The 24,574-nt window shown below is 38.3% G+C and overlaps 1 protein-coding gene and 1 non-coding gene across 2 annotated transcripts in view; both read right to left on the bottom strand.

Annotated features, from left to right (window-relative positions):
* The window catches only part of LOC124167553 (egl nine homolog 1), a 54,078-nt gene that overhangs the window by 27,924 nt on the left and 1,580 nt on the right, over positions 1 to 24,574 (bottom strand). The window lies entirely within an intron of this gene.
* On the bottom strand, positions 20,282 to 20,353 carry Trnah-gug. Its single transcript has one exon. It is a non-coding gene; the product is annotated as a tRNA-His (tRNA).

Genomic DNA, 24,574 nt, shown 5'->3' with positions numbered 1-24,574 from the left:
ACACAAATATTTAAGCAAGAGGGCAAAACACTGGAAAAAAACCGGGCCCAAGTAGATCCAACACGACAGTAACGCTCGATTCGGAGAACTGATGAGGAAAAGAGCAAGGTCATGAGTTTCGACTTCCATGACTGGGTGCGAAGAGGCAGTAAAGGAGCAAGACGACGACCATTCGCAGAAATGACCATGACGAACATTTTCGTTCTCAAGAGGCGCACGTTCGTTGAACTGAGGCGACAAATACCATAGAGATACCATAAGTGTCTCTGCCATCAATAAGTATTTCGGAAAAAAGGTCGATCCTGTGAAAATGAAATAAGATCTAGTACCGAGGTACATTTTGGTCTTAATTGAAAGCCAAATAAAAAGAACGTTCACCGGTGAGGTAAAGCAACAAGAACTTGAGACGGTTCCGCCACAGCTCTATGAGAGAATACCCAGCAAAATTAGCGAAGTAGTCTGTTCACGGTACCCTTATTTCGGACTTTCTAGAAATAAACAACCTAGATAACTAAATAAGCCCAAAAATCAAAGAAAACAGTATTTCACATGTATACATGTAAATCATACCTATTTGATATACATGTAAATCATATCTATTTGATTTACATGTATTCACTACCCATAATAAGAAAGGAATATCTCGAAATCTCCGATACGGGATATAACTGATAACTTCAGGCTTTACTTTGTGAAACCTCTCCATATTGGAAATAAAGGAATAAAACTTTAGTATCAGTAGGTACCCCAAATAGCGAGCTTCAACGGCTGAAAGGCGATAGCGGCAAATGCGGAAGATCAACGTGGATTCCACTGTTTTAAAAACCTCGGAAAGACCCACGACCTTGCTCAACAATATTTCCACTGTGAAGGGACGATCGTTGCTAAGGAATCCTTCGCTACAGTTCGCGAAAGGGAAAATCCTCTGGCGGGTAAGCAATTTACTCATATTTATTTTGGCAACTAATTGCGTGATAGGAGGGGAAAAATAATACTCTCCACCAATTTTTCCGATTGATTAATAAACATTATATCTTTCCAAATTAAGGTATATAACAGTGAAGTAGAGTATGAACATGGAACTACTTCCAGTCAGAATCACGATTAAACATATCATATTTTTCGTAACATGAACCCTTTGGAAAAAAGGGTTACTCATCTAAATTATAAAATCAAATTTCACAATCAATTTTGAAGGTTGAAATTTTTATTCCCCTTCGTAAACGACCGGCTGCGTTCAAATAAACTATCTAGGACTTATTTCCCGATGAAAAAACTTAGTAAAGCAGATCCAAAAGAAAAAAGTCACTATCAAAAGCAAACCGAGCCACAAAAATGATCTGTTTATCACTGTGGCAGGCAAATATTTTCCATGACCAGAGCCCGCGATCTTGAAAAACCTCCTTGCGAAGGTCAGGTGCATTGTCAAAGTCACCCGACCGTCACTAATCAGAGTCACCTCTTTTTCTCCCCCATTTACCGGCTTACTTCCAAGGTAGTGATAAAACACCAACTATTTCGTAATAGCCGGCACCTCATACCTCTCTCATACACTCGCTAGTTATTCTTTATGTTTACTCAAGCGATAAAGGATCGAGGCATTCCAGTTTCCTCGGAAACAGTATTCACTCTTCAGTAAGTGGTTTATGACTGGCTTATAATTAAAAGCACGAATGAAATTGATAGTGTTAGGCGTAATTTCGTGAAACTGCAGTTTACGAGCCAAGATAAAATGCGGATTTTCAAATGTAATTTCCAGTTAATATGGCATCAAAAAAGGTATTTTTGTGGCCGGCGGACTGTAAGGAGAGTATATTTTGAAATAAAAAAAATAAAAGTCCATTTCTCGGGTGAACCTAATTGACACAATTCGTAGGCGTAATGTAGCGTATAGTCGCACAGGAAGTCCAGCCTTGACAGTGGTATAAATAGATCATCATTTCATGGGGAAGTGGTACTCCGTATCCTCCTTTATCTTCCCCGCTAAAAGGAATCCCATTAAAACATAGGCTTAGCTACAATGCAGAGAGTAACATTTGTGACCGCGGATACTTCAGGAATATTCGTCACCTTCGTTTAAGCACTTTTGACCCTTCGGGTTTGCCTTTCTATATCTCTCGCGCGCATTCGGGCTGATGATACATAGCAAATAACTAAAATTATAAATGGGGGCAAGATCAAAGCATGGATTATTGAACTAATTTTAAATAAGAACATACCATGAGATTTTGTATTAAATTCTCTCGCCCTTAAGTTGCTTAGTAATAACTTTTAATGATGAATCTATGATAGTAGTAGGGGGCATGGTCATTACAAGGTCAAGTTAAATAATTTCTACAAGGACTCTGAATATCTTGCATGATATGTGGCATTAAGTTATTAATATTAGTCAAATGAAACAGAAATAATTACAATGAATTCACTTCAGCACGACGCGTTAAGGAAGGAAGAACTTGGCTGCATATGATGCACTTGAGAATTTTATTGTAACACCGAAACGCGTCGATCTCAAATAAATTCAGTGGAAATATTGCAATGCTGCGTTTAACTAAAGGAACTCTGAATATATTGCATATTTTAATATATGAATGACAGGGTATTAGTACAGTAAAACTCGGTTATAACGGTCACCCATGTAACGACATCCCGCCTATAACGAGGTGAGTTCCCAGTGTCTTGGACTTTCCTGTGATCTCCAATGTTAATATCCCCCATGTAACAAGTACGAACGTCAGGATTATTCCTGTATTACGAACTTCTCTTTGGTCCCTCGGTGAATTATTGTTACGGACCTGTTGCTTGAATAAAGGCAATTTACGGAATATTAGCCGGCAATCCTGTGGTGTATATAGCAAAATCCTTTATTATGGATACAACGAAATCCCGTTTATAACACAATAGAACGATGGTCTCCTGAAATTCGTTATAGGCGAGTTATACTGTAAAAGAATGACGGAGTATCACTTAATACAGCGGCCATGTCCCCGTTCAGGAGTCATGAAACTTATCTAGAATACGATACTCCATTTTTCACATTTCGAGGGCGCCATAGGTTTACCCTTCAAGATGCAGAGGGAGGAAATCACTAAATTCTGTTCCGCAAGGATTGGATGAGGGAAAGGGGGGAGAGGAATGGGGGAAGGGAGTTAACCTGGATTACTTCCTCCGCTTCGACGCAGGATATCCACGCAGGGTGGGGGTGACCGTGGTTTTCTTTTGAAATGGAGGGGTGGGGGAGGAAGAGCGGTTCAATCTAGAGAGGGGGTGGGGAGGAAGAGCGGTTCAATCCAGATAGGGGGTGGGGAGGAACCCCGCCAGGGACGCGGTGTGTTGGGATGGTACGAAGCCGGGGTCACGTAGGCACCGAGCAGTGACCTCCTATCGCTTCGCACGCGGGAATCAGCGCCCCCCGCGTCTCTCGAACCTCGCAGAAGCGAAGACTACTTTCCGCTAAGCCTAGAAGGAATGTCACGGCCTAAGCAACACTGGTGAAGAGGGTCATGTAACCTTCAGAAATTGTCGTGTGGTTGTAGATAATAGAGTTGCTCGCCATCACCATTAACGACAGTCATTAGTCCAAAGATTGGTTTGACGTAGCCCTCCACTCATTTCTCTGATCGGAAAATCTTTTACACTCCCACAACTCATCTGCTTTGCATCATTCATCACCAGCTCTACATATCTTATCCGCGGGATATACATCAACCTTTCTCTTTTTTCACTGTCCTAAACAATAATTTTCATTATTCCACCACGTCTCATGATTTGGCTGATTACATGGTCCTGCCTTCTATCCAACGCTTTCGAAATACTTCTCTCTTATTCTTATTAGAACTTTCGCGTTATTCACTCGATATATCCATTTGATTTTCATCTTACTTCCTCAACTTTTTAAAAATCTTTGGATTATGATACAGGTTTGCCGATAAAGATACCCATATTTACCCATCCTTCGCCTGCTTCGCGAGGAAAAATCAATGGCTCAAAATGTTCAACTCCTTCGTTAAGTTCAACTTTTTCAATAAACCATAGGGTACACATTAGACTTGTTTTATACAATGCTTTCAAAATTTTCCCCTTGAATCGTTTGTGAAGAACCTTGACATTAAAATCACACGTGTGTTTATGGTCAAGCAAATGGTAAGCAAAATTTGACACTGGATAACTTCTTACCTAATACTTATGCTGCATCACCCTTGCTTTAATTGAAAGTAGGACAAGCAGTGAGAGTTATCACAGCTGTGACAAAAAGGAACAAAAGTCATCACACTTTCGCCATTCAAATCAAGACTAGGCTGTTCAGTTAAATGATGTTTGAGGAAAAAACAATACGAAGGAAACATTCAATGAACCAGATATTTCCCATTAAACCTAGAGCTAGAACGCGGACAGCAAATAAAAAAGCAAAGATAACATTCTTTAAGGCTTAATGGAGAAATGCCATGAATTTTATTAAGAACTGATTGCCAATAACACAACAAAGGGGCCTTTATAAAGGAGGCCTAATGCCATCCCATGGAAGTCTGATTTATGTTGCCACTTCGGTCGCATTTTAATCGGCTTTCAAAAATGTCCGCGGCGCGGTGACGAGTGCAATGCGATCCACTTTTCTCCCATATTTTGCAATATGATCCTTGCAAATGCGAGGAATAGCAATAAAGAGGAATGAATTTGATAGATCACATCATCATGTGTATAAATTTCGGTTATCATGCCTTATTTTCCCGTGAAACTCGGATCACTTTGTCGGTCAGCGATGCTAGTGGCGAATACTGCAAACCGATTTGAATGCGCGGTGGGTGACAACATATTTTAAAGGCGTCTTGAGGATCTCTTTTGTAATATTCGTGGACACAACACTGAGAGTACGTCAGACTTCATCATCGCTGGAAAAAAGACAAGCTCTGTGTCACGTCAAGGCCGGGTGAATACATAACGCGCCCGAAAGTAACCAAAAATAACGTTTTCCTTGTCCCGCCATACGTACCCTTACGCTTCCGCAAGAGCAGAGCTCCTCACCCTACTTCCTATCCCCCCTTAAACACAACACACTATGTTCATAACGTCGTACGTGGTTTTCCTCATGTTTCTCCCGAAAGCTAAAATTTTACGACTGCCCTACTCCGCCCTCTGGGTCCCCATGATTCACCCTAGATTCGAAAGCTCACAGAAAACGAACGCGACCCGTATGGCTTAGGCGACGGATCTTTCTATTTGATTGTCATAAGGGGGGATACAACCTCCACTTATCCAAGCTGACCACCCAAAATTCAACTTGAAAATCCCCCATTCTTCCAAACCAATTCTGGCAATTTTGCACGCTATTTAATGATATGTTATTTTTTTAAAGGAATATTCGTCTTCAGAGGAGATAAAAACGTGATTACGAGCAGAAAAAATAACCTAAAAGCAAATAAAAGCACATTCAAGATATAAAAATGTATTTTAGCACTAATGGACTAACAACTGAGCGATATCTTGGGAATATGGAGTTCACATTTCGAAGATATACCATTAAGCAAGAGGATGGGGAAAATTATTATTTGCGTTTTAAAAAGTATATGATTTAGCCAGACTATTTTTTTCCTTTTACAAAATAATAGCAATTCATTGCAGACGCTATGTCAGGGTATACTTCTTTAAATCAGTATATAAGTAAAAAACCAAAAATTGAAACAGATTCTCATACAAAGGTCCAGCACTCACTACTATTCGAATAGACAAGATAAACTATTAACAAGAAATCTTTCTTGAAAGTGACATACAATAAAAAAATAATTTTTACTTTAAATTTATTATTAGATTTTTAGTTGATTATGATTATTGTTAAAATGCGCAGATGCAGCACTTTACGCTGCAGTCCTAAATGAACTGCAAGCATTGATATCGATACAAAGGCAAAATGAAGGAAATACGGATGTACGGAGATAAAGATGTTTCTGATTGCCTCACACCACAAAACCTTTCTGCCACAAAAACAAGCAGGAATCCCTGAGGAATATGTTCAATGCTTGTGCGGAAAGTTTGACCTGGATTATAATGCACACAATCTCACGATACGACTGATCTGTATAATGTTGCTATATCCGTTATAAAAAGCTCCTACTCTTCTCATTACATAACGTTGAAGTTAATGGATAATGAGAGAATTTTACCTCGCAAGAACAAAATGAATTACTGTCCGTATTACTCAGTTTCGGTCAAAAACGCAAATGACCTTTACTCAGAGAAAATAGATAGGCGTGAGAGGCCATAGGCAGAGATAAAAAATGCAACAAATTTTGTCCATAAGCATTTGCAACATAAATAGGGAAAATTAAATAGATAAATAAACAAGATAATCGCTTAATCCAGAACCAGCAACAATTTCAAACCACTTAAGACGCGAAAACTACGGCACGCTCTAAAATTTTAACAAAATCATCAAATAAAACAAAAATATCAAAATGGAAACGAATCTTTGGCGTACAATAGTTTCAACGAAGTCATACTTCAATTAAAAAGACCAATCGAAATGTAGTGATGCGTTCCTTTAAATCACAGTGACTTACAATGAGCATAACTTTTCGTATATACATATTAGCTACCCCTATAGCCTTGAATACAGCTACACTCCTGTATCGGACTGCACCTGTATTCTGGGCTGAATACGTAGGCCGCTTAAGTTAGCACACGTCAACGGATGAGCACTTGACTCATGCGATTAGTACATCACCCAGGGTGACTTTGGGGGGGTTCCTTCTTTCGCACCAAAGTTATCATTCGAAGCAAACATAGTCACGAGACCATGGCCATCAGAATCACGTACCAATAAGCGGGAAGAGGAGGAAAAAACTGGAAGCGATAAAAGGCTCTAAGACCGGATATTATTCGGATGCGCGTTTTTTAACAGGTGTGGCGAGTGTTGTGTAGCACAAACATTCACATGTCCCTGCATGAGAGCACGTAGGCTTTGCTAACGAAACGAAGAAGAGATTCCACTGGTTCCTTCTTGCACAAATAAGATATCATATCTACTCAAGGAAGTTGACCCAAGACACGAAGTATATGCCATATTCATTCCATTTTAACAAAAATGATCTCATAATTGCAGCTCATCGAGTTTTGTCCTCGAATAAATGGCTATTAGACACCTTTCCTTGACTAGTTACTTCCTTAAAACTTTCATTACGAACATGAAAATTTCAGAATATGCATAGTAGATCCTATCAACATTTAACAAAAAAATTATGTCTTTTAGTTAATCAGTAATTTAAAATTATTTTCCCGCAGGTAAAATTTTCATTCTTGAGATAAAGGCAAATGCTGACATAGTTTACACACACTGATCATTTCAAGATGATTGCGAAAATGTTGATAAGGGTGTACCAGCCACAGCCTAAATGGCAAGACGAAGAATTAAGTTCTACACAAAACATAAGTAAACAAAAACGATCGGTCGAGACAGAGCGCACATCGAGTGGCCAATGTTCGCATTACTTCCTCGTATGTATCGGGTTGTTACTGCATCCCTGGGTAAACACTTAAATAGCTTTTTTTTTAAACATAGGTCAGTGTATGAGCATGTGACTCAAGTGATTTATACAAAAACAAGGGTGACATTGGGGGTCCTTATATCACACCAAGGTTATCGCTAGATGTCACGTGACCATGATCACGAGAATCACGTACACACACTGGAAGAAAGGAAAAAACTGGAAGCGATAAAAGGTAGTAGGAGAGAGTACGGATGAGGCCTTAGATTGTGATTAGGAGGCGTGTTAAACAACAGGCGTAGTCGTGTCGTGTAGCACATGCGTTCATCAGTCCCTGCAGGAGAGCACGTAGGCTTTGCTAAGGAAATGGAGAAACAATGCCACTGGTTCCTTCCCCCACAAATAAGATATCATATCTACTTAAGGAGGTTGGACAGATAAACTAAATTAATGTGTTGTCCAAGAGGGTTCCTAAATGGGATCTTACAATAACACCTCATCGATCTACGTCCACTATAAATAAGCTTTACCAGCTATTTTATATAAAATTTTATTTGAAAATCCGTATTTTTATAGAGGTTCTAATGGCGACACTAGTACTATAAGTATAAGAAAAATGTTGATTAAAGCTAGAATATGTAAGTCATTTCGACAACAACCCACAAAATGTAAAAAATACCAGGAAAATCATAATAAAAATAAAAAATGGTATAGTCTCCGGACTCATTTCTTATGTGTGCTCATTCAGTTGCCAGCGAATTAACACGATAATTAAAGCCAAACCACGCGAGTTACAAAAACGAATCGTCACCTCGGTCGGTTAGAATACATGGATTTCACATTAGAGAAAAGAATGAGGTAAATGTTCAAACATGGTTAGACAGGGAAAAATACTCGTGGAGAGGAAACAATCCTGATTAGTGAAAAAGTTACTTATCTATTTCCTGCACCTAAAATACAATAAAATTTTACCATTTCAGAAAATTACGACGAAAAATTGACAACTTTTGAGATATAGGTAAATATTTAAAAGGACCAACTTTACACACCATGACAATTTCAAGATGATAATATTAAACGATAGATATTTTCACAATAGCATGAGTTTTAAACGAAAATTACTTGATGAAAAAATACTAGGGCAGCGGTCGTCTCTTAAAACAGGTGTGTTAAGTGTTGTTCGGCAGATGCATTCACACATCCCTGCAAGGGAGCACGTAGGCTTAGGGACGAAGAGATTCCGTAGGCCGTTGTCCCCCGCCCCCGAATGCCAGGTGTCCGGGAAGGAAGAGAACGGAGAAGGGGGAGTGCACGCCGAAAGAGGAAGGGGGGGGGGTGTATTTTGGCGGGCGTGCGACAGACGGCACGTACGCACGCCGAAAAGCACGCGCCGCAGGCCGTAAGGAGGGGAGGGGATGCAGCACTGATTCGCGTGTGACCAACTCCACGGGCTCACCAAGAGTTCATCCATCGTAGACTAGAACTCAAGAAAAAGCATCACTCCCTCTAAACCGGTCGTAAATAGTGTTTCAGCAGGAATCTGCAATACTTCAGGAGGCAGTAAGGGAGACGATTTTAAGCGTTTTTTATCTATAAACATGGGGCCGCAACTCCTTAGTTACTAAGCTATGGCAACGCCAACATTTTTTTAAATGCACTTTGCAGTTACCATGCAAACTGTTTTTCTTGTGCGTAGTCTCGTGTATCCAGCCTTTTCAACAATTCATTTAATACTCTTAATTTTTCAGAAAATGAAATAATTAAGGTTGGCCGAAAGCGCGCGATTATAATTATCAGAAACTATCTCAGATCGGGTGAGATTGCGCAATCGTATAGTTGATACGCGAGTGGCGACTTCTGTAAACCCATTTAAATGCACGGTGGGCAACAACACATTACGAGGCCGACTTGTGGATCCTCTTTTGTAATATTCGCGGAGACGACGATTCAGTTTTGTGACTAGCGTGATAAGGCTTAAATTACAGCATTTATTTGCAAACAACTCATCAATTAGTCCAGTGACATAAAATCAATCATCGACTATTCAGTCCAACATTGATTCTTATATTTATTACCGTGCTATTTTTCAAACGATGTCATTTTTTAACGAAACGACAAAAAAGACCAACAATTTGGCGACAGGAGGCGTTAACGGCGCTATTACTAGGGGAGAAATTCATATGGAAGATGATGACAACCTAGAAAACGAATAGCACCAGGCTGCCAGATAACAGAAGACAAAAAAGGGAACTCCAAAAGAGAAATTCATGCTTTTGAATTACTGACGGCCTTTGTATAATCACAGTTTACACTGGCTCGTGGGAAAAGAAATAGTAATAAGATTGGTCCATCAATTCCACGTGACTGCTGCCATTGCGATCACGAGTAACATTATCATCCACATCCTTGAGCACCGGATATCACCGAGGATGGTGTAATGTTAGGCGATATTCTTAACCCATGGGTAAATAATATCTCCGAGGTTAAGACGTTCGTCGCCGCAAAGAGGAAAAATAATTCCTAAAGTCACACCCTGCCGCGCAACAGTTATATAACGAGCGGCCGTGACAGCTGTAGAGACATATACAAGGATGTACTCCATATCTTCTTTCAATCGTCGCGATGAACTAGTTGGGAGTCGTTAATTTTTCCGAGTATTATTAAAGGAATGCTTTCCCACCAGAGTGACAATAATTATAAAATTATCATAAATAGCATACGAACGACTAAGTATGAATTATTTTAATGGATAGAAATTCTATAATTTTCAATTCTACAATAAATATCCGATAACCTCATTATAAGTATTCTATTCAAAATAGTAAATGTGAACAGTTACACATTCATGGTGAGTTACCGGGAAGGCCTCAAGAAAATATACTAAGCGTTAACATTTTTGAAGTGAAGGTTGCCCCAAACCAATGATCGGACGGATCGGAAACAGGAACAGATGGGCTTCACACTTTTTGGTTCCCAAAAATTCCCGCGCACAATGGATTGCCTCTAAGAAAATATAAGACTCAATTAGTGGCCTGGCTCGACTCTCCAGCGTATCCAATAGTTGCGCTATCGAAAGATTACAATTTGTAAGCTACGTGAAAGGATCCCAACATTTAATAGTTCCTCATCTATGCACGAAGCATATTATTGCACGACACATTATTCTTCCCTTCCACGCCGTTTTCCAATTACCTATGCCGTTATGCATAAGTATTTATAATTCTTTGAAGATTCAAGTTTAACTAAAGAAAAATCTTTCGTTCAAGTGAAATTCTTGATGCGATTAATCTCAAAATGGCCACAGGATATTCGTTTCCACTTGAAATTAAATATTTCTGGTATGCATTGCACCCAGAAAATCCTAGTCTCTTCGAAAAATCCCAAGTATGACTACACGAATAAAGCTGCAAAAAGAATTTTTCACTTTGATTATTCTGGAAAGTAAAGTAGAAGCCCATAAAACGATACACGCTAGGGATGATTACGAAATTCTTCTTCCGCAAGAAATTTCTGCTCATCACGTCTGGCCCGGCAAAGGATTCGCTGATCTCACGATCATGAATCGTGACCACTGACGGTCTTCAACAGCTAATGCGAACGCGGCGTTGTCTAAATTTGTTTCCGAATAAAGTAAAATTTTGAGCGTGCGATTCCCATAGGATGAATCAAGTTTCGATCCTTTTGTCAATTTTACTGAAAAATGTAATACCCCAGAAATATATCTAACAGATAAAGTCAATAATAAATGGAGCTTTTAAATGCATACTAAAAGACTTCAAAAAAGCGCATAGCTAGTCTAACAAATAGACCAGCCTCGTCCTAAAAGGTTGAAGTAACGCTATGATTTGTTTAAATTTTCTATCAGAATAAACGATCAAAATTTCAATAAATTTCACAAGAAATATTAGGGAATAACACAATGTGACCACAATATATTTTATCCATGGCAAATAATGAAATAAAAAGCTTTTACAGCACGTCCAGCGATTATCCACAACTCTACCTGAAAGCACAGTTTGATGCAGGGATGATAACTGCATGCAAACAATTGCGTAAATAATCTATCGTGCGTCTACTGCTATTTAAATATAGCTCTTAGCGAATGGGTTATCGTTTCAAAAGCGAAAGCGACAACGTGCTACACGCACGAGGAAAATGCCATCACCAAGAAGTTAACTGACAATTCCTATATTTAGCAAGCACCCATATCCATCGCCGTGTCGCAAGCTAGTTATTTATATCCCTTCGCGATATTTTCCCACAAACCTTTTCTTCGAATGTTTCGCAACATTAACGAATGTTTGTCGATTTGCCACGTGACTTATTCCGAGAAAAATTCCAGTCTAAATAACGAGAAATTATGACGAGGAGAAAGGAAATACCGAGATTACGGCTAAAAAATCGTAGGCTTCTATCACAGATAATTTTTGAACTGGTGCACGAGATAAATGCATTCTTTCTTGATATAAGACACTGAATTAAAAATGGAATACATCAAGTGAGGTCTATTTAGATATAAATAAAAAATAAAAATATTCTATACAAACGTAAATGATATCTTTGGACAGAAATACTACGATAATAAATAATCAGGAGCGTATATGAGCTGGTTTTCCGTGAATTAATTATTAGCCTTCACCTGATCAGACACAAAATATTCACAGCACATTAATATATGGGTCACCCCACCTCAACTTAGCAACTTTTGCCTCCAAGAGTCGAAACGAAATTATTATATATATTTGCCTATTATTATAAAAATATTTATGCCTCTCCGCCCAACTGTTATAGCTCCATAATTTTTTATATCACCTTAAAGCTTAGATTTCGCTCAAGACAATGAACATAAAATAATTTTGGTTTTCAAGAAAAGCAAAATATGAAATTGGGGAAAGGATTGAATATACAAACATTTAAGCTCTATCATATTATTAAATTTAAAAATAATTTTGTTTATTACTTAAATAAGATCCTTAATGGACCCGTCCCCATTATTTTAGGTGACTGAAAATTTATTTCGAGGAAAAGTTCACTCAAAATTGCATTATAAATCAACATGCAGATGTTGGGGACTTGTAGACTATTTTAAAATACATGTGTATTTTCAGTTTCCGTCGAGCGTACATGGATGATCAGTGCTAAAACTACAAATAAAGATCGAGAAAACTTAAAACGCAAATGCAGACATTCCACTGATCAAATCTCATAAATCTAGACCTCCCACATGGAAAAGCAATTTGGGGGTAAGAATACAGATGGGAGTATGGAGGGGGGGAGTTGAGACAATGAAACCTTGAAGGAGTTGGCGGGAGGTCACGGCGAAGGACAAAGGAAAGAGGGATGAGGGGTTGACATTTGAGAAGACCGAATGTATCCCTGACATATTTTATATAAAAAGACAATTCTTTCCTCTCTGATTGTATTAATGTTATCTAGTTTCATCTTCATCGTTCAGAAAAATTCTCAGATAATTCTTTCAAGGAAAGAGACATATATCTACCGAAATTTCACTCGAAATAAATTCCTTACATGATATACATATAATCGACGCAGATGTTAGGTTTATTCCGTTTTATATTACGTATAAAAAGTCTATCGGGTAGTAATCTTCACATTTAGAAGAATTCTAAATTCTTGTTATAGAATTCGGAATTGGTATAAAATGATTTTACTTGATGCAGGGCATTTATAAGCGCTCCCCAATATCACAAGCCTTTCTCTTATTTAAAAAACAGCGCACTCAATTGGTTACCACGGAATTTGGTCAGTAATTAGGAATTCGGACCAAGGAAGTATGCCAGGGAATAAATGCAAAGAAGAACTTCGTTGGGATGTAGGTCTACTAGATATAAACTACGGTTAACGAACTTGAGCTTACGTCGAGGATAAATGTTTATTAACACGGAAAATAAAGACTAAAAAGCTGAGAAATTTTTAAGAAGAGAAAAACAGATAATGCAGTCGTTGAAATCATTTCTCGTACCCATCTTATGACTAATAAACAAGGTTTTCGGGTAATAGCACTCATTAAAATATACTCTCCGAAACATGTATGTATGTAATTCTGACATTCATGACTGATCTAGTCTTCCTGACTTACATAACCTTACATAAGTCACCGCAGTGACATGCTTGAATCAGTCAACATCAGAAAACATCACCCAATTTTTCAAGTATAGCGAAATCATATAGCCGTATGATACGAAGATCATTCCCTCAAGAAGAGCAAAGGATAGTAATTCAATCAAGTGTAAATTTTATAGAGAGCCAAAAGAAATAATTTTCTTCTTCCGAGAAACCATTTGCATTAAGACGGTGAAAACAACTTCCGAAGTAATATATTGAAAATAGGCTACGTTTCTCAAGAGTAAAAATGGAAAATTAATAACTTCCGAATATATTTGAAGAAAAATGGAATAAAAACATTTTCGAGGTGAAATTTTGACCTCAAAAATAAGGTGAAATAAATTATTTGGTATACTTACGGCTTACTCCATAAAAAATACATTAATTACTTGCCAAGCACTGAGGGCAAAAAAACGAACATCTTTTGGATGATTAGGAAACGAATAGGAGTAAATAAATGGGCCAGCAGAAAAAAGCAGATTGAATACGATAGTTGCTACATATATGAACAGCGATCAATACGTGGCGATACCAACAGACCTTCCGCAAACTCTCTTGAAATTTCAAGAATATGTGGTTTAATTAACGATACCGACCATAATTAATTTAAATAATAAATCGCCGCATTGGTTTGACGAGGTTCTAACTGAAACCAGAGTAATTGATTAAGTATTGCTAAGTTTAATATACAATAACTTAATAAAATTTGGTAGTATTAGATAATGATTTCCTTTGTTTCTCACCAAAATGCAGGGAAAGTCGGCTTTCTCCTCAGGTCATACTTTAAAAAGAAGTTCGTTTCAGAAAAGGTAGTCCTCGAACAAAATTCCATTTAGAGCCTTATCGAATCATTGCATGGAAATACCCATGTAAGCTTTCCTTCAAAACCACGTTCAATTGGTCTCATCCAAACGATACCTACCCATTTCCATTAATAAAATAATAACCAGCAATCAACTCAAGGAGTATATGCATAACGATTCCAAGATTCCGCATACGTATTTGGTACTCACCGCTTCCAAGCGATATCCGGATTGACGAAGCGAACCGAACCCATGACCGCGCTTACGTGCAAATACAGCCTCGTACCTGGGATGAGACGTAGACCACACAAATTGGAATTATTGAGCCAACAGGATACGTTACGTGTTCCATTTAATGAAGACATAACATATCGATCGGGACCCCTCGTTGCATTCCTTGCTTCCGACCGAAAATCGACGGGCAATATCCCACCGCGTGCACAAACCAGCCGCCGAAGCAAAGAGACGTGGCGGGCTGTAAAGGCCATGGAAAAGCACACCCGCGGGCCACATGCACGGCGGAAATGTCCGCGAACTCCGGAGACGGCCTTGGCCGAGCGGAAAACGCCCAGGCATTACGCTAGCTACCTTCCGATGGCACGTAAAAATAATCGGAATCATGTGCTTGCAGGAATTCTACGTGTACGGAGAGTTGTTGGTCCATCGATGCTGTCTTTCGGCCTGCAATTCGAAGGGGGCGAAAGGAGGGTAGGGAACTCAGCAGCGCTGACCCTACAAGCGGGGCAGATGGCTCAGACAAAGAGGGGAGGTTACGAAAGGGGGTGGGGTAGGAGGGGGTGTGCGGCGGCTTGAGTTCTCTCCGCAGGGTGAGGCGACGTCTGGGGATGGAGGCGGAGGGGGAGGGTGGGATGGGGGAGGGGAACGGGCAGTGCCTACGTGCGGAGCTTCACGTCGTACACCGCCATACCGCCTCGGCACCTACAAAGCGGAGGAAGAGGAGTGCGGGCGCCAGCCGGCAATTGTTTCGCGGCAAAAATGTTCCGCTTGCGGAATTTCTTGAGAAGCAGAATAAAATATTTTCGACTTACAAAGTTAATACCTTGCGACTAATTATTTAATGAGAAAAAACTGAATGGCGATAGATTACATTAGGAGGAGGAAAAATCATAATTTTACCAACGTTACTGAAGAAGAGATTTAACATTAGATTAAAAAAAAACTCTACCATAACCACACGCCTAAGATTTTATTTAGGTTTTAAGGAATTGAATCATTAACTTATTCTAAACTGCTTTTTTAATCTGTGAGTTACCATCTCGCGATAAACTCTCTGGTATTTAAATTTCCAAACCAAGTTCCCCAGATTGTCGCCTAATTCACTTGAGATTCGATTTTTATATGGAACGGACAATCTAACAATATAGAGATAATTATTTAAGATGTGTACCACATAATTATTTCATGGATTTTAATTGACTGCCGTAGTCACAACGGAAAAAAAATAATCGAGTTAAAAAGGAATTATTAACAAACAAAATAAAATAAAATTAGGCCTTGACTTTTATTGACAGTGGAGTCATTTGAAAAAAAAATACGATACACTCTCAAATTCTGTTTCAATTCATTTAAGAAGAATGTATTAGAAAATAAAATTTTTCCATGCGGCGTATGTCAGTGAGGTAAAAGTTCACTAACCTATGCCAACAATCTGCGCACGGGATATTCCTACCGGCGCGAGCCAAAGAGGCCATTTCGCACCGCAGGATTATTTTTATATTCCAAGCAGTTTTGCTATGCCTTTTATAAACTCAAAAATGTAAAAAATATAACTATTTAAAAAGGTGATAACAGGATTATTGGCATTAGATGGATCTTTTCTCCGATATCTGGTAGCATGAGTGCAGCATGTAAGGAGTAAAGCATGTAAGAAATAAACATTGAACGGTTTTATAACGTGACCTCTCGAACGAAATAAACCTTGAGTTGTAGGGGAAGGAAAAAAGAAATAAAACTAGGCTTCGATCCGACGCCCGTATATTGATTTTCACCTTTGCATAAATAGGATGGCCATGAGAAAAACGGGAGGAATACACAGACTTGCGCGGAGGATTGTTCACGATAGTTATACTATATTCCGGTTAAAACTTAATAATAGGTGGTCTTCATTTTTATCGATTGAACCTTGCAGGCTCTATTTGCTATGTTTAAATGATAACACAAGCAATTAAATCAAGTCAGTATTACAACAGAAATTACAAAAGTAAAAGATACCATGGAAATATGAGTTTACAGTAGGGTGAATTAAAAAAATTTAATTTCATCACCGTTCTCATTACTAAAGATTTCTTTACGACATTAATACCTGATAAATTCATACAAGCTATGACAGAATATTCGGAGCAGGTTAACATGAAGTTAAAACAAGGATAAATCAAAAATAATTTTATGAAGAAAGAGAAACATTTCCTGACGTGGAAAACCTGCCTGGAGGCGCATAATCAGATTTTTTGGGGATATAAAATTAAATTGTAGTAAGATTACCAACCTTCAGTAATACACACACTTAAAATGTTGTATGCTGATATATTTTTTTGAGAATTAAATTGATGGCCATTATTTGAGCGGGCAGCGAGCTGCCGACCGCTACATTGGGAAGGAAAGGACGAAACGGGAGCACCCGTTGCGTTGTGAGAACAACTATTGCCTACAGAAAGAGTTCGCGAGCGCATTGCGAGGGCAAGGAACCCCTCCGACCTTCTTGCGGGGGAAATGAATCAGAGGGCGAGGGAGAGTGAAGCGAATAACGTGGAGTCCCCCGCGAATTCAGCCCACGCGCTGCTATCCTCTCTCCCAGAGTGGAGAAAGTGGGAGTTCCCATGACCAGCTCAATAACTGGGGTGTGCAGACATTTCTTCTGATTGAGAGTTCACCTACGTTACCTGCTCAGGAAAAAAATCTTGAAAATTTTATAATTTTGTTATATACACCTCTTCTGCATCTGTTGAGAAAAATGAACTACTCTGCCGGTGTTATTGTCGTCAAGAATTGGTTTACTTATTGTTATGGTGTATATAAATCGGCCCATATCGGAAATGGCTATATTGCGTGTTTACTATAGAATTTTGAGACTCTGGCACCGTGGCAACAGCGAATCTTTTAAAAGTTCATCAATTCCAAGTATTTTTATATCTTTGAACGTATTCGAAAGTATTATTGAGTTGCGCCGAATTGGTAACGTGAAGTGGTATTAGTGAACGGATCATTGCTTTTCTCGAATCATCGATATGTTACCCCGATACAGGCCAGTTAAACTTGGGGTTACCTTAGATACCTACGTATTTTATAAACTTGATTGAAACAAAAAAAAATTATCATTACTGCATAATTCGTAAAAGCAAAAACTCTGCCATGACGGTCGATTCACGACAATTCATTTCATGCAAAATTTTGTACTATTTTTACGATTTACTTTATCAGTTTTCTCACAGAAAGCAGAAATAAGTTCACCCCACCGATTTAACATAAAATGACCCCCGCGCCAGAAAAGAAATATTTTAGGTACTCGAAGAAAAACCGTAATTTTGGAAATTACCGGGCGAACGAGAATGAAAATAAAATTCACCGTAATTTCCCGCAGAATGGCTTGCGGACGAATCGGCCAAAATCAACTCATAACTCGTACCTCAACAAAAATATTCCACTATACAAATGATTGACACTACTCGCTCTTCTTGCTCTACATCTAGAAAAAATGGAAGCGAAAAATATTTGTAAACACAATGGTTAAATAAAACGGTAACTGAAGGCAATGGAATCAAACATATAAAATGAGAGGATTCGCAATTAAGAGAGTATTATCTGAAATATGATAACAGTCTTACGGATAGAGCCTTATGAACTTCTGATGATGGTTATGGCGGCCTGATATCAACCAATTACTCAGAAATATTGGAAAGCGCGCGTTTATTGCGACGCAAGTGAAGCAGTATCAACAACCTACGTCGAAGTACGTGAAAATTACGTCACTTTCAGAGGATAACATCTCCAAAAGGAAATCTTCACAAACAATGAAAAAAAACTGAAGATATCCTCAAATGCCTACGTGTCTGGAGGCACGACGGTTGTAAAAAAATAGAAAAAAAGAGAAATATCGCGCGCAGCCGCAATAAAATTTCAACGATTTCCGGTGAGTAACGTATAATGAACTGAAACTCGCCCCAGCTGATGCATTTTTTTTTACCTCGTAAGACCAAATATTTTTACCCCACCGATCTGGCCCAGAAAAGAGGGAAACTGCAGAGAGTGTTCAATGCGTTGTGTTATCAGCGTCTCTGAGATATCGAGACGGGAGGGTTGCCAAAGAGAAAGTTGTACAAACGTACAAGTTTCAACACACTAACGATACGTCACCATCGCGAGGCATCAAGCGATACGTGCCAAAACAAACATACTCACCGACAGTCAATTGAAACAGTAACGAACCCCTCGTGACGAAAATGAAAACAAACTTGACGTATCAATTTAACAGGCGAGGGAAATGAATAGTTGACACACATTCGACGATGATAAGACCCTGCAGCCATTAGATGGAGATAAGACCCTAGCTGATTGTAATAAAAGCGGGAAAAAAATCGCGGAAATAAAAATGTGGAGGGGAGAAATGTGATGGTGGGCAGTTGGAGTGGCGTCTCTGCAGATAACACAGCCCGATGGCTCCGTGTGTGAGGTCTCGCACGTACGCACGGCAAAGACGCAGTGAACCACCAAAGCGGAGAAAGGGTTGCGTGAAACCGCAAGCGAAGTATCTTGAACAAGGGGGCCACGCCTCTTAAGTAAAAAAAGATAGTTTCCCAAACCCAAAACAGAAAGTAAACTCGAAGATTAACACACACTGGAAGAAACTAATTTGGCTCACTATCTTGTCGTAAGTAAGGCTGCGAAACGTAGTGCCTTAAAATATGAGAATTTTCTTTTTCTCATTTTAATAATCTGAAATTATTTATTTTAAAAGAAGTCTTTAAATTCAATTTAAAATAAGTCCTTGCCATTTCAAAACGTTTTGTTCGCTTTCTTTGAAATTATTATCCTCAGCTTTGGCAATATGTTTTAAATTTTTCATACTTTTGGATGATAAGCGATTATTTATAAATGATGTGGGAGATTTTTAGAGTTTTTAGTGGAGATCAGAAAAGAAATGAGAGCTATCTGAGAAAAGGCAACAACGGGAACATAGATATTTTAAAGAAATACTATCACGACGTGACACCTTCCATGGAGTACGAGCAAGAGACGCACAGGGCATGCTAGGCCGCACAAAACACCTGATAATGCAATTTATTAGCAGGTATTGACTGACCTCTAACAGGAATACTGTGTGTGTGCTGTTCATTAAAATTTTGTTGTAAAAATTCATACGAACGTAAAATTGCGTCTTTAAGCCTCTTCAGGGTTCAAAGTCAAGGAGTAGCAGACATAGACTAAATAGAAAGCAAAATGAAATAAGAAGTAAAATAATAAAATTTTACAATTTTTGGGACAAGTTATTGAAGAGAAATAAACAGGCGAAAGTAATGAAGATATTTTCTTTGGGCATAAATGAAAGGGGAGTATGTAATTCAATTTCCTAACGCCTACAATAGAATCTGTTGCAGACATTATTATTAGGCAGATCATAGTTAACGCTGTTGTCATTAGATTTGGTGCCTTTACGTAACATCTGACTCATCGCTCACGATTAGCACTGGTGTATAAATTGGGGAAAAATCAAAACGCATCGCGCGAATTCCAGGCACAAACCAGGCGTAAAAAATTTGCACGTGCAGTCATAAAAATGATCAGGAGAAAGAGGGGAAATCAACAAAAACATCCGAATTTATTCAATAAGAAAAGCAACCAAAATTCTGGCATAAGACCCACTGCCGTGACCAGGATTCGAACCTGGGTTGTTGCGGCCACAACGCAAAGTACTAACCACTATACGATCACGGCTACAGCGAGCCTTGGAAACAAGAACTCTGAGAAAAGAGGTATTTCTCCGGCAGCAATCATTGAAGCGAACCGAGGACCGTTATGCCGTTTCGAAGATCTAAATAGCCCCCTCAATCCTTACGCTACAGCGCTTACATAATATTTCAAGATTCATCACCGTAAACATGGTAATAAACACTTGTACACACTTTCTAAAAACCACAAATATAATAAAATTTCATTATTGCAATAAAATGTATTTATAAGTTTTGCTGCCTTCAATATTTTTAACTATTCCTAGCATACAAATTCCATTTATCCACGACACCATTCCTCCAGTTCTTAATTACATTGCCCTCATACTCAGTACACTTACTCATTAATTTATTGGCTAAACGTTCAGACATTTATGACTTGTGAAAACAAACTGAACAAGGCAAGGAATTTAAAATGATTTAATTAATTTTGTTATATGCTTAGAAATAAATCCACATGTATGACTCGTATTTCGATACAAAAAAATGACAAAACTTCGGCAAAATTTAATTTTTTCTCATTTTTAACTGTTAGTTACATGGCAAATCGAGATATCAGATGATAAAAAATGCTTTGCTTTGCAATTGATAAAGGCTATTTTCATTAATCCTTACGTGTAGTTTCTGTCCACCAAGAGAACGTTTTATTGAAATGCATAATCATAATAATCACTGAAAAACGGATATTGCAGGGTTTTTTTCGTACACAGTATCAGCTAGCACACATTAAATGAAAATAACTTCGCTTATGTGTCAAAAAAAATGTGAGCGATTACGTACTAGATTCCCTCGAAACTACAAACTCGATGATTAGCACCTTAACCTACCACCGGTGAGTTTTAGTTCTTCCTACGAATAGCGAGTTCCATTCTATCAGCCGAGCCATCATTCCATTCCCGATGTGTAGGCGGTTCTTATCAACTCGCGTGAATTGCAATGGGTAAAAATCTAATTACGCGGTGAACAAGCGATTTAAGGCATTGCGCTTGTCTGGTAAGTAATGGTTGAAAAAAGCGAGAAAAGCAATTTTCGATTAGATATGCCTACTCATACAAGAATGAGAAGAACTGCATTAACCAATTATCAGCTTGAAGGTTCGAGCGGAGTTCAATTTCAAGAACATGAAAACATTTTTAGGAGTGCCTTAATTTCGAAAATGACACACAAGTATCATAAATACCTGTCTTCATGAAAATTTGTTTATCCAATTTCACGTCTAATTCCTTCATACCCCCTTGCTCAATTGCTTGAAAAGTTTGTAGAATTCCCTTAAATTAAAGAAACTACTCCACAGATAATATCTTTGGCCGCCATTAACCCTCTCCAAGCGTTTTTCGCTGAAGAGTTTTCTAATCGCATCAAGGTGTACCCAATCGTTAAAAATTCATTACGTTAGGCAGAATACCCTGTTCGAAATAGTAATATCAACTACCAAAATATTTTCGTTCATATTACTCACATAAATATCATCGGGTCAAGATAGTTTACGATTACAGATACGCTAAGCTTGGTGAAGGGCAAATGTTTAAGAGGGTCTCAGCAAAATTGACACGAACCACCGAAGGTCAATTTTACCAATCCATAGAGGAAGGGAGGAAAGATAAAAAAATGGGAGAAATAGTTTCATTGTAGCGGTAAATAGTTTGATAATGTAATAGAAATAGTAACGGAAGAGTTGGAGGAGGATAGTGTAATCAATGCGAATTGATTAGATTCGAAAATAATCTACTCAGATACATTGTGAGAAATACATTCAGCGGAAAAACAGGCACAAAGATAACTTTAGAACACTATACTTACGCCAACATACGAAATTGGAAAGTAAACGTAAACAGAAAACGGAGAAATCATCGGCCTTGCCAATGAACTTTTTCCTGTCATTTCCTAATCGATATCGGGTACGGACTGGCGATTTTTTCCCCACGGTTTTGAGCAATGCCTCTATAAAAAATAACCTAAATTTCTGAGGTCCCAAAATACCGCCATTTGGAAAGGTTTTATCATCACGCAAACAAAATCACCGCAATTATAGTCCGATTATGAGAAAAGACCACAAGACTAAAGCCGGCAGCATATTGCCCAAACTCATGGAAGAAACAAACCTTAAAATAAATGAACCCATGATGATGCTTGGAAAATTAAAACAAAATATAAATATAAGATACTTAAATTAACTACGGCATAACAACATTTTGTCTAACCAGACACAAATTTTCAATGTTGGCAAATAATTCTGAGCAGTTGGGATACAGAAAAAATATATCTACTAATAAATGAACTATCTAAATCAATAAAATTATTCACGTAGTCAAGCTTAAAAATTATTCGGTAATGCTTTGAACTTTGAATTCACTTGGTTACGTTCCGCCTTTTGCAACGGTTACGTCTCGTAATACGTAGGGTGCTGCATACTAAAAACGTACGTTCACAATATACTCACATCATTTCAATACTTTACGGCATATGTGCAGTAAAAAAATAAACATTCCCTTATAAAATGGGAGGAAAAAAATTCATTTAAATTTCTTCCGAAAGAAAATACAATACAACAACAATGATAATTTTATTTTCCTCCGCGCAATGCGATGAGGGAAAAAAGTCACGATATCAAAATTACGATTATTACGAACCCAAATAGCACTGGCACTCAATTTCACCAATAGAATGGACAAAAAATTACGGAACATATATGCATTTTGAAATGCATACTACGGATTCAAATGCACGTTCTTCGACTCGAGGCCTTCCGCAAAACAATTTGCGCGGAGGAAGATGCGCTGAAAATCCCACTATGAGGGCTTCATTCAACACTCCGCTACATGTTTATATTTTCCTGACGTCACATGACGACAGTCCATGGGCCGGGAGGGGGGGAAGAACAGCTGATCGCGACAACACTCCTTCGCCGGGTTTCGGCTGGCATGTGCCCGGCTCGGACGCAGCACCACCATCGACCAAATCAACTTGGAGAAAAAGGCGTTCTCGCCGCAGCAACGATGCAATAATATACTGCTTAGGCCATTTAATTCCCGAAATTCGAAAATAATTTTAAATTGATAACGTAAAAACGTAGCAGACATCAAAGCTGTAATTTGAGCATAGTGGAACAAATACTGTGAGTGTGCAAATTCCGTTAAAGACAAAGCAATTGATATTTGTTATCGAAGTCAATACTGAGCGGAATCGTCTAAAAATAAAATGATAGGTACCAAAGCCTCAAAAGAATATGACTACAACCAAAACACACAACGCAGCTACTACTCCAATGTATCTGGAAAATAACATGAACCGACTGTGAGAAAATCTCGGCGTACGACACGAAGAAGTCCAAAATAAATCTTATTCTGCTACCTAAGTACTGTTCACGACAACATTCTCGTCTGCGGTAATGAAAAACGGCTACTACTATCAGGAATTCCCCTGAGAGGTGACGTTTCCTCTTCCCGGAAGACATTTGTTTGATGATGGGGGAAACAATTCCAAGCCAAACATTGTATAATGAAAACAACGGTTACACCAATTTACAAGGCACAACAGAAAATATTCCTGCGACGTGATGCAGGGATAAAATTAATTCAGCAATAAACCCACCTCTTTTTCGTCGAATTGATGTAATCAAGGAGGGTGAAAAAAAAAGATAGCAGTGCAATCAAGAAAATGGTTAGTAAATGATGGGAGACGGGAGGAATATATTGTGACCGGTCACTTGCAAGTTCGATCTAGGATGCGACAAAAATAACTCACCATCACCCTCTGTATAACAGGTTAATAAGAAAGCAGCCGGATAAAAACAATATTTTGATCAATGAGCCTTGTATCTGGCAAATCAACACACAAAGAACAATTTAATAAACAACGATTCAAAAGGGCATGAAATTTGAATTGGTAAGACGGAAATATCAATGAAATGATGGTTAGGAAGTTGGACTTAGAAGAAATTATCAGGAGGGAGAAGAGTTAAAATCAACAATAAGACAATACAAGAACATTAATAAAACTCCTCAATTTTAAGGGCACGAGTAGAATTCCTTGATAAAAACTAGCAGGGAAAATATTAACATCCCTTCAATCGGAATCAATGAAATGTTGGATGACTGCGAGACGATAAAAATAAATTATAATTGCGTTCTCTTCCTAACCAAAAACCATCAAAAATACTTGTACGTTTGATCTATACTAGCCTAATGGTAGCATATCAATAATCTTT

Source organism: Ischnura elegans, chromosome 11 (assembly GCF_921293095.1).
Source record: "Ischnura elegans chromosome 11, ioIscEleg1.1, whole genome shotgun sequence".
Classification (NCBI taxonomy): domain Eukaryota; kingdom Metazoa; phylum Arthropoda; class Insecta; order Odonata; family Coenagrionidae; genus Ischnura; species Ischnura elegans.
This window is presented reverse-complemented; position numbering and strand designations above follow the sequence as displayed.